The sequence below is a fragment of the Aquarana catesbeiana genome, linkage group LG09 (genome assembly GCF_042186555.1).
Source record: "Aquarana catesbeiana isolate 2022-GZ linkage group LG09, ASM4218655v1, whole genome shotgun sequence".
NCBI lineage: Eukaryota > Metazoa > Chordata > Amphibia > Anura > Ranidae > Aquarana > Aquarana catesbeiana.
The window spans coordinates 16,051,842-16,064,329 of record NC_133332.1 but is presented as its reverse complement, the minus strand read 5'-3'; the positions used below and the strand labels follow the sequence as shown (position 1 = coordinate 16,064,329).

At 42.5% G+C, this 12,488-nt stretch overlaps 1 long non-coding RNA gene across 3 annotated transcripts in view; it reads right to left on the bottom strand.

The window, feature by feature from the left end:
- Nucleotides 1-11,436: 11,436 nt before the first annotated feature.
- LOC141107420 (uncharacterized) overlaps nucleotides 11,437-12,488 on the bottom strand; it is an 83,304-nt gene continuing 82,252 nt past the window's right edge. For 2 of the 3 annotated variants that reach the window (XR_012235901.1, XR_012235900.1), the window contains exon 4: nucleotides 11,438-11,904. This is a non-coding gene — a long non-coding RNA (uncharacterized lncRNA). Of the gene's footprint in view, nucleotides 11,905-12,488 lie in introns of all 3 variants that reach the window. The other variant, XR_012235902.1, reaches the window with a different exon arrangement.

Genomic DNA, 12,488 nt, shown 5'->3' with positions numbered 1-12,488 from the left:
ACCGTCCTCTGCTCTACTGACACCGTCATCTGCTCTACTGACACCGTCCACTGCTCTACTGACACCGTCCACTGCCCTACTGACACCGTCCTCTGCTCTACTGACACCGTCCTCTGCTCTACTGACACCGTCCTCTGCTCTACTGACACCATCCACTGCCCCACTGACACCGTCGTCTACTCTACTGATCCCATCCACTGCCCCACTGACACCGTTTACTGCTCCACTGACACCGTCCACTGTCTTACTGACTGACACTGTCCACTGCACTACTGAAACCATCCTCTGCCTTACTGATACTGTTTACTGTCCTACTGACACTGTCCACAGCCCTACTGACACCCTCCCCTGCCCTACTGACACCGTCCTCTGCTCTACTGACACTGTCTACTGAAACTGTCCACACACCATTCACTCCACTACTGACACTGTCCACTGCTCTTCTGACTAAAACCATCCACTTTTAAGTACGTACACTCTTTGCAGGGTGTGATACTTTATGAAGTGGTGTTAGTATTCAGAAGCATTAGCCCTCCGCTGGATGAGACCCAGTCGGAAAAAATGTAATAAAGACTAATTCGTGGATCAGAGTGATGGGAACCAAGAGATGATTGGTAGGAGGCAATAATTCCGTTGTTAGTATACTGATGTGCTATAACCTCTGCATATAATGGGTGCCTCTCCTTTAAAAACCTATGTGCATGTATGCCCCATTGATATAGAAATAAAGGTGAAATAAATGAATGTGCCCTATTTCAAAAAAATGAAAGATGTGTTATACCCTCTGGCAGGTGCTATGCAAAATAAATACTGACAGTGAATGAAAAACAATGTATATAAAACCTAAAGGGGTTAAACCTGGTGATAAGGTAATGACCATGGACTAGAAATATCCTATTCAGATAGGTGTGGGATGTATAAAGCAAGTATGACACAAAACAAAGTGACTTATGCTCAAAAAGTGTCCTGTGCTTGCTGATAGTTGGTATCTTAAAAAAACTTCTTATTTGGGTAACAATCGGTGTTGGTGATCCTTATCCGTGCTCCTAATGTGAATGCACTCACCGAATAGCCTCCCCCCTCCCCCCCCAGGGGTACTGTGCGTTCACAGTATCTGCCACTGTGTAGCAATTCCTGGAGCTCCTGGTCTGTGCTTTTGGTATTTGGTGATGTTTTTTATTTGTTCATTTTGTACAAGTATTAGAAAGCATGTAAACAATAAAAATGGATGCCGTCAGAATCCTATGCTCGGCTGACTGGAAGTGACGCAAAGACGTTCGTAACCCCGCCTACGCATTTCATCATACAGACATCAACTGGCAGGCTTATACCTTGCAGAACGGAGATACACTGAAATTGGCACTCACTGCCAGGAATATCTTTTTGCATATCCTGTTGGTATATTTTTCCAAGATTGGTTTATACATTTCATATATATTTTTGCATACTGCAGAGGGTAAAACACAGCAGGATCACCATAACAGGTGTAAACCAAACAACTGTCAATTAGAACAGTGCCACACCTACACTCGTTTTTATCTTACTCTAGTATACTTCACCTAGGTGATAGTGTACCTGTAGGGGCAGCAGTTCAAATTTCTTTCCAGTTTTCCTTGTACTTGTATCCGGTGCGCGGATTTATTCATAATCCTTTTCTAATAAAAAGGTGCCAGAAAACACAGAGGATTGCAGTTTGTTGTGTATGGGGCTGTGTTACCGCAAACCAGTCAGGGTGCCCATGCTAAACCATGTCCACAGCCAAAGTGGCTACAATGGGCACATAAGCATCAGAACTGGACCACGGAGCAATGGATGAAGGTGGCCCGGTCTGAGGATTCAAGAATGGTTTGAGGAACACAACAATGAGTTTGAAGTGTTGACTTATGCCCTGTACACACGAGCGGACTTTTCGACCGGACTGGTCCGACCGATCGAGTCCAGCGGACAATTCGACTGTGTGTGGGCTTCATCGGACCTTCAGTGGACTTTTTCGGTCGAAAATCTGACGGACTTTAGATTTGGAACGTTTCAAATCTTTACGTCGGAATTCCGCCGGACCCAGTTCCTATAGAAAAGTCCGCTCCTCTGTATGCTACTCCGACGGACAAAAACCGACGCTAGGGCAGCTATTGGCTACTGGCTATCAACTTCCTTATTTTAGTCTGGTCGTACGTCATCACGTACGAATCCGTCGGACTTTCATGTGATTTTGTGTAGGCAAGTCCTTTCATTGGAAAAGTCCGTCGAAAGTCCTTCGGATAGTCCATCAGACCAGTCCGGTCGAAAAGTCTGCTTGTGTGTAAGTGGCATAAGCCTTCAAATTCTCCAGATCTCAGTCCAATTGAGCCTCTGTAGGATGTGTTGGAAAAAGTCTGATCCATGGGAGGCCCCACCTCACAACACCCAGGACTTAAAGCAGAGTTCCAGTCTTTTTTTTACACTTCCAATATTTCCAATGCCCCCCCCCCCCCCCTGTAAAGTGCTAAACAGCATTTTTTGTTTTTTTGTTTGCTTCTAAATACCTTTTTGAATATCTTTAGGTGGCATTTCCTGTCCCTACCGCCCAGGCAATTACGTCAGGCGATTCCCATTGACTCCTGGGATACCGGCGTCATCTATCCCAGCAGTCTTTGGGAAGCCTAATGTAATCTTGCGGTATTTGAATAGATGACAGCCTGCACGGTGTCATTACTGCACAGGCGCGAGATCGGGAGGTGCATGCTGGGTAGGCAGCTGCACCGAAATCCCGGAAAAAGACAGAAGCGGGCTTCAGATGCCCACATCATAGATGGCCACCGAGATCAGGTACTTTTTTAAAGATTTAGAAATAATCAGCATCAATACTGTTCTAACAGAATTCTAATTGAAATGTACAAGTAATAACAATATCGGGACAGCCTTTTTTTAAAAATAGTTTATGGGGACTGGAGCTCCGCTTTAAAGGATCTGATATCTACTGTATATAATGGGTGGTAGGGGTGAGAAAAAAACAATAAACCAAAGCTAACGGATTTTACCGGTACCGGATAAGGACTAAACCACATCCAAGTTCAAGTATAAAATATGTTATTACAAAACATTAAAAAAAAACAGCAAATGCTCTTAGAGGTGATCAATGAATTAACCCTTTTCCTTTTTTTCCTGTAGCACCCTGGAGTTTAGTCAGGGTTGCTTCTCACAAATTTACTTGCCAGGAGTAGTTATCCTGGTTGATTGTTAGAGATCTATTGATTTCCCCCAAATTTTGGCCTTGTTGCACTTTTCTCTTCTACCACTAGGTGGCCGGGTACTTGGTGGTGCTAGATATGAGAAGTGCAATGCAAGGTCAGGTTATGGGTATATGGGGTATCTCAGCCAATGGGCAGGGGTTTTCTTGGATCCCTTGGCCTGCTGGGAGAGCCTATTTATTCGGGTGGAGTCAGGTGATCTACAGTGCCTTGCAAAAGTATTCACCCCCTTGGCTTTTTACCTATTTTGTTACATTACAACCTTCAGTTCAATGTTTTTTTAATCTTAATTATAAGTGATGGATCAGAACACAATAGTCTAAGTTTGTGAAGTAAAATTAGAAAAAAAAATATATATAAAACTATTTTTCAGAAATTAAAAATGGATAATTGGCATATGCGTATGTATTCACCCCCTTTGTTATTAAGCCCATAAAAAGCTCTGGTACAACCAATTATCTTCAGAAGTCACATAATTAGTGAAATGATGTCCACCTGTGTGCAATCTAAGTGTCACATGATCTGTCATTACATATACACACCTTTTTAAAAGGCCCCAGAGGCTGCAACACCTAAGAAAGAGGCACCACTAACCAAACACTGCCATGAAGACCAAGGAACTCTCCAAACAAGTAAGGGACAATGTTGTTGAGAAGTACAAGTCAGGGTTAGGTTATAAAAAAAATCCAAATCTTTAATGATCCCTAGGAGCACCATCAAATCTATCATAACCAAATGGAAAGAACATGGCACAACAGCAAACCTGCCAAGAGACGGCCGCACACCAAAACTCACGGACCGGGCAAGGAGGGCATTAATCAGAGAGGAGCACAGAGACCTAAGGTAACCCTGGAGGAGCTGCAGAGTTCCACAGCAGAGACTGGAGTATCTGTACATAGGACGACAATAAGCCGTACGCTCCATAGAGTTGGTCTTTATGGCAGAGTGGCCAGAAGAAAACCATTACTTTCAGCAAAAAACAAAATGGCACGTGGGAGACTCCCAAAATGTATGGAGGAAGGTGCTCTGGTCTGATGAGACTAAAATTGAACCTTTTGGCCATCAAAGTGTCTGGTGCAAACCCAACATATCACATCACCCAAAGAACACCATCCGCACAGTGAAACATGGTGGTGGCAGTATCATGCTGTGGGGATATTTTTCAGCAGTCAGGACTGGGAAACTGGTCAGAGTTGAGGGAAAGATGGATGGTGCTAAATACAGGAATATTCTTGAGCAAAACCTGTACCACTCTGTGTGTGATTTGAGGCTAGGACGGAGGTTCACCTTCCAGCAGGACAATGACCCCAAACACACTGCTAAAGCAACACTTGAGTGGTTTAAGGGGAAACATGTAAATGTGTTGAAATGGCCTAGTCAAAGCCCAGACCTCAATCCAATAAAAAATCTGTGGTCAGACGTAAAGATTGCTGTTCACAAGCGCAAACCATCCAACTTTTTTTTTATCCAACAAAGTTTTATTTAGTTTGCAAAGGTACATTACAAGCATTTTTTCTCGAAGTACATTACAAATGTAGTCTTCAGTGCATTATAGGATTCAGTGCAGTTTGTCCAACCAGAAAAACAACTATTTACATAGCTACATCAATAACGTCACATTCTCCCCTTTATTATTTCGCTTGTGCAAACCATCCAACTTGAAGGAGCTGGAGCAGTTTTGCAAGGAGGAATGGGCAAATATCCCAGTGGTAAGATGTGGCAAGATCATAGAGACTTATCCAAAGCGACTTGGAGCTGTGATAGCCGCAAAAGGTGGCTCTACAAAGTATTGACTTTAGGGGGGTGAATAGTTATGCACATTGACTTTTTCTGTTATTTTGTCCTATTTGTTGTTTGCTTCACAATAAAAAAAAATACACATCTTCAAAGTTGTGGGGATGTTCTGTAAATTAAACGATGCAAATCCTCAAACAATCCATTTTAATTCCAGGTTGTGAGGCAACAAAACACGAAAAATGCCAAGGGGGGTGAATACTTTTGCAAGGCATTCTGTGTTCTGTGCCACCTGGACGGCTGTCTAGGTGGATGTGTGTTGTATTGCCCGGGCTGCTAGGCTGGAGATTGGGCCTATCCCGGGCACATCTGGCTGCTAGGCTGTCTGAGGGCCTATCCAGAAGCAAGAGAGCAGCGCACGGTTGGGATTGCGGCTTGCAGTCCAACCAAAAGTGACGGTTCTACCGGCCGGAGAACCTGTCGTGGTCGGAGGTGGAGGGGAAGCTGTCGCCAGGAAGGGACTATCCGCCTTATTACCAGGGACCACAGTGAGTACCTGAAACAAGTACCGGAGCAGCATTCTCACCAACCGGGGACGGTAAAGAATCGGGAAACTTCAGTGGGTATCAAGTCAGGGACCCAGCCAGCGGAGGTGACGCTTGCAGAGCAGCCTTGTGTGTCAAGCCAGGGGACCGAGCAGGCCAGCGGGGTGAAGCTTGAGAAGTAAATAGAGTGCCAAGCTAGGGAGCCAGCAGAGAAATGGGGGTGACGCTTGAGGAAGATACCGCCATGAAGATTAAAGAAGCTCAAGGGATTCAGTGGCTGTAAATCAGAGGCTCTAGTGAGAGACCGGGAGCTCAGAGGGCTGAAGAACTACAAGGAGCGATTGTAGTCAAAGTGACAGAACTGTTACGTTTGTGTTATGAACTGTTATGCCCCGTACACACGGTCGGATTTTCCAACGGAAAATGTGTGATAGGACCTTGTTGTCGGAAATTCCGACCGTGTGTAGGCTCCATCACACATTTTCCATCGGAATTTCCGACACACAAAGTTTGAGAGCTTGCTATAAAATTTTCCGACAACAAAATCCATTGTCGGAAATTCCGATCGTGTGTACACAAATCCGACGGACAAAGTGCCACGCATGCTCAGAATAAATTAAGAGATGAAAGCTATTGGCTACTGCCCCGTTTATAGTCCCGACGTACGTGTTTTACGTCACCGCGTTCAGAACGATCGGATTTTCTGACAACTTTGTGCGACCGTGTGTATGCAAGACAAGTTTGAGCCAACATCCGTCGGAAAAAATCCATGGACTTTGTTGTCGGAATGTCCGATCAATATTCGACCGTGTGTACGGGGCATTAGACTGTTGCCATAGGAGACAGAATTCCTGCACATGCAGATGTGGCGTCTTGCTGGATACTTTTCCCTGCATGGTTCTCCTCCTATTGAAGTTTTGGAGTCTGCCAATTGAACTTGCCACCACCTAAGGGTGTCCTGACCCTAGCCCTCTCTCGTCCAAGAAAAGGTTTGTTAAGAAAAATAAACTTTCCTTTGCATCCAAGAAGTGTCTGGCGCCCCAAAAACTTTAACTACGCACCATGCCTCACAACCCACCACATACAGAAGGATGTCAGCTATCTCTGGCCCTGGAGGTTCTCGTTAGACCGAAGGAGGCCTGGGACCTTGCTACATTCCTTTTGAATTTCAATCGTCCATAGAGTGGGCAACACAGGAATATGCCTATTGTTACAGATGGTTTGGTATATTGGGGCGGTTTAACACATGAGAAACCTGGAATTCTGAACCCAGTGCTTTGTACTGTGTTATTTACAGGCGGACATCCTCTTAGGTGAGTGCTCACCATGTGGCTGGTTTGGCTATCTATTGTGGGGGATTCTAGCCCTCTACATAACAAATGAATGGTCAAGTCTGGTGTGGCTCCTTGTGGAAGTATTGACTTATCTGTGTTTGTTTGCCTTATATTCCCATAAGCTTAAATCTATCGGTCTTGATTGTGGGACACGGCTGAAGAAAGTTCCCTGTTGGGATACTTATTGATCCGCATGGATGTTGAATAATGTTATCTTGTATTAGGTATGGATGAAGAGCATTTATTATTTAGCTGTTGGGGCATATATGGGATGGATAGAATTGTGATGTTTGTGTTCTGATTTTGTTTTGTTGGGTGTCACAGGTTTTCTGATATACTCACCATACAAATCTTGGGGATTACTGATCCTTATGATTATCACTCTCTCGTTCATGTAGGAAAGCAACATCTTAAACTGGTAATTATAATTATATTACATCGTACAGTGGAACCTCGGTTTGCGAGCAACGTGGTTAACGAGCATTTCGCACTGTATTTCTAAAAATCCTAACTCGGTTTGTGAGTGTTGTCTGGCAAAACAAGCAGGATTGAGGCCGAAAGCGGTGTGCAGTACCGCTTTTGGTCGGAGGTTGGGGGGGCGCCGGGGCCGAGCAGAGCCGACAGTCGCCGATCGTCGGAAATGCACGGAAATGCCCGAGGACAGTTCGGCTGACCTCGGCAAAAACTCGTGAACGGAGTCTTTCCGAGGTTTTCCGAGGTCCGCTGAAGTGTGCTAGGGCCTTTTCGGCCATTTCCGAGGCTCTCCCGCGCCCCCCCGCCTCTGGCCGCATGCGGTATTGCATCCCATTGAAGTCAATGCGGAACAAATTATTTTTGTTTCCATTGACGTCAATGGGAAAACTCGCTTTGATATGTGAGTGCTTTAGATTACGAGCATTCTCCTGGAACGGGTTATGCTCGTAATCCGAGGTTCCACTGTATTTGAGTAGCCTATTTGCTCCATTATATATGGTCTACAACACTTCCAGAGGACTGACCAATAGCAGTGTGATTACGTGTGTTGAGGTGCACTGCGATGTTCTGGGGGGGGGGGGGGGATGTTTGGGGTTTACAGAGGACATCTGGCCTTTGCATTTTTACATCTTTGGAATAATTTTTTTCATTTATTTAAATTTATTTTAGTTGCATTTACACATTTGCATGCCATTATACAGTACATGTCTGCAGTGGGCTCTAGTGTGAAAAAATGCTGCACTTCTAATAAACACTGCAATGGTGTAAACTCGGCTCATTGGAATACATTTATTTCCTTTGAATATGCATTTTTTCTGTGTTTTTGGGGTTTTTTTTTGCTGCATTTGAAAAACACACCTGACTGCATCTCCTGTAAACAAACCCCAGCGGAGGACTTGCTCTTGGCTTCAGTGGGTGACATCATTTATTTTTTTACCCCCCTCTAAAAAAAAATGTGAGATCCCCTTGGGGTGGCCAGTCTCCAGGAAGGGCTCATGTTGGGGTGATCGCTCTGTTCCCCCATTTTTAGTGGAGATTTTTTTTTTTTTACCAGGAAGTCAGAGAAAGCGGAATGCTCAAAATATCAGAACTCTGACACAGAGTAAGTGACAGACACCGATTTTGTTTATTTCTTTGCCAAAGACAATCAGTGGAATACATTACATCTATAAAGATTATTTATTTCCAATATTTCATATTAGAAAAAAATAGAAATTTTTTTTTTAATTCAGTTTTCTCCCTTTTATATAGAAAAATAATTTATTAAAAAAAGTGCCTATGAAATCCCACCACAAGAGAGCTCTATCTATCTGCATAAAATGATATCGGATTTATTAGGTGTTGTATGGTGGAATGATTGTCAGTCCAACTATCAGAGCCCTGTATGGTGAGGAATGGACTGGTAATGTATTACAGTATTAAGTATTACAGGCTTGTACTGGACATATACTATGACTAGAAATAAGGACCCCCCTAAATAACTGATGTGTGTTTGTAAAATAAAAAAAAAAAAAAAGCGTCAGTTATTTTTTTTGCAAACAGCCAGCAGATTTGAAAGGTCACTGAGCTAAAAATGCTTATCTCATACTTTGTGAATTAAGTCTACAGACATGAATAAAATGATTTTATTATAGACTGGATTCATTAAACATGAAAGAAAGCATGTTTAAATAAAACCACGGATGTCCCAAATCTATATTTATTAGAAAAAAATACCAAAAAAAAATGAAGTTGTTTACCAGTTGAGAATTGATCTCATTTCCATATTGTCATGGCTACACAGCTGCTGTGTGCCTTGTCTGGCGGCAGTTGAGTTGCCATGACAACATACCTCATTTGCATATGTGATGTCATAGAGGCAGGACCTCAGATAAAAACAAGCTCCTGGCAGTTGGAGGCTCAGACAGAGTTTTTCCTTTGAAGAAGAAGGAAGCGATTGCTCTTTGTCTTAAGCATTGCTCATTATTCAATAATGAACTGCGCTAAACGAACCAGATTTCCAGCGGGATTTTCAATGGAGAACCGCCAACCAGCCGCACAGCCCCAGATTACTACCCCTAAAAGGGGTGTATATGGGGTAATTAGGCGCCTGTTTAGGAAAAATAATAAAGTTGGACCTCTGAACAACATACAAGAGGAAGCAACACAGGGGAGAGCGGGACCCTCAGCAGAGGACCGCCAACCAGCCACACAGCTCCAATCACCTGCCCCTAGAAGGGGTGTGCATGGGGCAGTTAAGCGGCTATTTAAGAAAAATAATAAAGTTGGACCTCTGAATAACATCCAAGAGGAAGCAACACAGGGGAGAGCAGGACCCTCAGCAGATGGCGGCCGACGCATCTCATTCCCAGAAACTACTGCCCCTAGAAGGGGTGTGTGTAGGGCAATTAGACATGGACCTGTTCCTCAATCAAAAAATGCAAATTACACTACTGGTAAGTATTATAATTGAGAACTAGAAAAGGTACAATTTCTGGGGAAATTGTGAAAGTGTTCTTGCCTCTACAACTGGAGTGGGCGGAGTAACTGGGTGGGGTGGAGTGGCTTGAGTAACTGTGAAAAGTGTTAAAAAGCTTAATATTTTAAAAAGTATAAATAGTAGTAAAAAAGTTCCATCATTCGCTGAAAGAGCTGAACATTTTTTTCAAAAGTAATTTTTTTTTTCAAAAATGAATTTTTTTTAATCAAAAATGATTTTTTTTTCTTCAAAAATGATTTTTTTTTTCAAAAGTAATTTTTTTTTTCAAAGGTAATTTTTTTTTTCAAAAATGAATTTTTTTATTTCAAAAATAATTTTTTTTTTTCAAAAATATTTTTTTTTTCAAATATATTTTTTTTTCAAAAATAATTTTTTTTTTCAAAAATAATTTTTTTTTTCAAAAATATTTTTTTTTTTTTCAAAAATGATTTTTTTTTTTTTCAAAAATTATTTTTTTACTTTTTTCAAAAATTTTTTTTTTTTTTCAAAAATATTTTTTTTTTTACATGGGGCGGTCATAATGTTTTGGCTGATCATGGGGTGGTCATAATGTTTTGGCTGATCAGGGGGTTGTCAGCTTTTGTCACTTCCCACTCTAGTTTTGAACATTTCGCCATTCATTCCTATGGGACCAATTTCGCCGCAAAAACGTCATTTCGTGGACCATTCGGCAAAACATTCCACAAAGTAATAACACACCAATCGGGAACAATCCGCTCGTTTCGGTATATTATTTGTCTCTGTAGTGTGAAAACTGTGGGAGGAGTCTACAAGCATTATCAAGTCTAGCAGATGAAGTCACATGCATTTGGAGTGTCTCAGCATCTTGTGTTTACAACCACTGTTTCCTAGCAACGCTCATGCCCTGTTTATGCTTCCCAAATACTGCTTCATCAAAACTGCCCCATCAGAATTACCCCATCAAAACTGCCCCATCATATTCCTCTATTATAAATCAGTACATGGTGTGTCTGTCCCCTCCCCCGGGCTCTGTCATCAGCTGAGATGCTCCAGCCACCTTCCCCCCTGTGTATAACAGAAGCTTTGGTAACCATGGCAACAAAACAAACACTAACAGTACACTCTGATTAATGGCTAAAATTTCCTGAAATGACCTCTAAACAAATGGCCGTATTTTAAAAACTATACATCCTACAGCGAAGATCTTTATATTGTGAGAATCACAAGACCCAGACCTAGATTTTGATGTATAGTATGTCTCTGAAATATTAAAAATGAAGGCACGGTCGCAGTTTAGAAATTGCCCTTCAAATTTGGAGGGGGCTAGAGTGTAGTTTCAATGAATGTCAATGGACGGCGTGAGTTGCAAACAAATGGTCATATTGTGAAAACTGTCAGGACTATGGCTTAGCCGTGGACATGTTTAGTGGCAGCAGGGATAGCTGAACGTTTTGATATAAGATTTGCGTAGGTGGGCTTGAAAATGAGGGAGTGGCGGCAGTTTAGAAATCATGTTCTGATTTTCCAGCTTTTGTCATCTCCCACTCTAGCTTCCCCATTCATTCCTATGGGACCAATTTCGCCGCAAAAACGACGATATTTCGTGAACCATTCGGCGAAACGTTCCACTAAGTAATAGCACACCATTCGGGAACAATCCGCACGTTTCGGTATATTACTTGTCTATGTAGTGTAAAAACTGTGGGAGGAGTTAGGGTGGTAAATTTGGCTATAATAATAAGAATAATATATATGTGAGATAACAGTAAGTGGTCTTGCTATGCAAGAACACTTAAAAATAATGCAAGCACTATACAGTAATATAATGTATGTCACCTACATATTTACTACATACACTGGGGTCACTGCTATATACACCTAAAAGGGTAACTATATAGAGTAGGGAATTGGTAGAACCCCTGGCAGGTCCCTATTAGGGAGAATCATTCTCTCCCTTAGTCCTGATCACCAATGTCACCAGGATGGAAAGTGATGGAAGATCTACCAGGACAGGAATAGAGGGGAAATCTTCTGATGGGGACACGGCTTCCGGTGACAACGGTCTAGGAGAGGACTGAGATATTTCTTCCCAAGTCTTGCTGTGTATACAGAACCGATAATGAAGGGAAATCTCTCCATTAGGAGCCTTCCTGTAGCAGATAAAGAGAGACGAGTGACACAAGATTATTTCAAGAACACCAACGGCATTCACTTACATATATAAAAGGAAACACATTTAAAGTAATTGTACACCCTCCATATACCCAGTGAAGTGACTGGCCTTGGGTGATAGAGATTAAACAAATCCTTCTACATAAGTTGTACCTATTTATCTACAGCCATCTGTCCTCTACAGACTTGTAAACCTCAGAATTTACACAAAATCTATCGACATTTCTCAGAAGCACAAAGCAGGGGGTGGGGTCCTGAATTCACATAATGAAAGGCTCAGGAAGAAGAACACTGAGTCCAGATTGGAGATAAGGGACCCAGGACCCCCCCCCCCCCCCTTCCACACACTACAAGGAGAACAAGCACAGCTATTGTTGTCAATCACAGGCTGTGTGCTGGAGCTCTCCCCTCTAGCTATCATATTTCTCTTGGTATCAGGAAAAGCTGTCAGAATTGAGTCCTGTAGATGAAAGAGGAACCAGACAGCAGAGAGAAATCACACGCACTGCTTTGGATAGAAACAAATACACAGTATAGAAGGATGTACTTTGTTCATATTTCA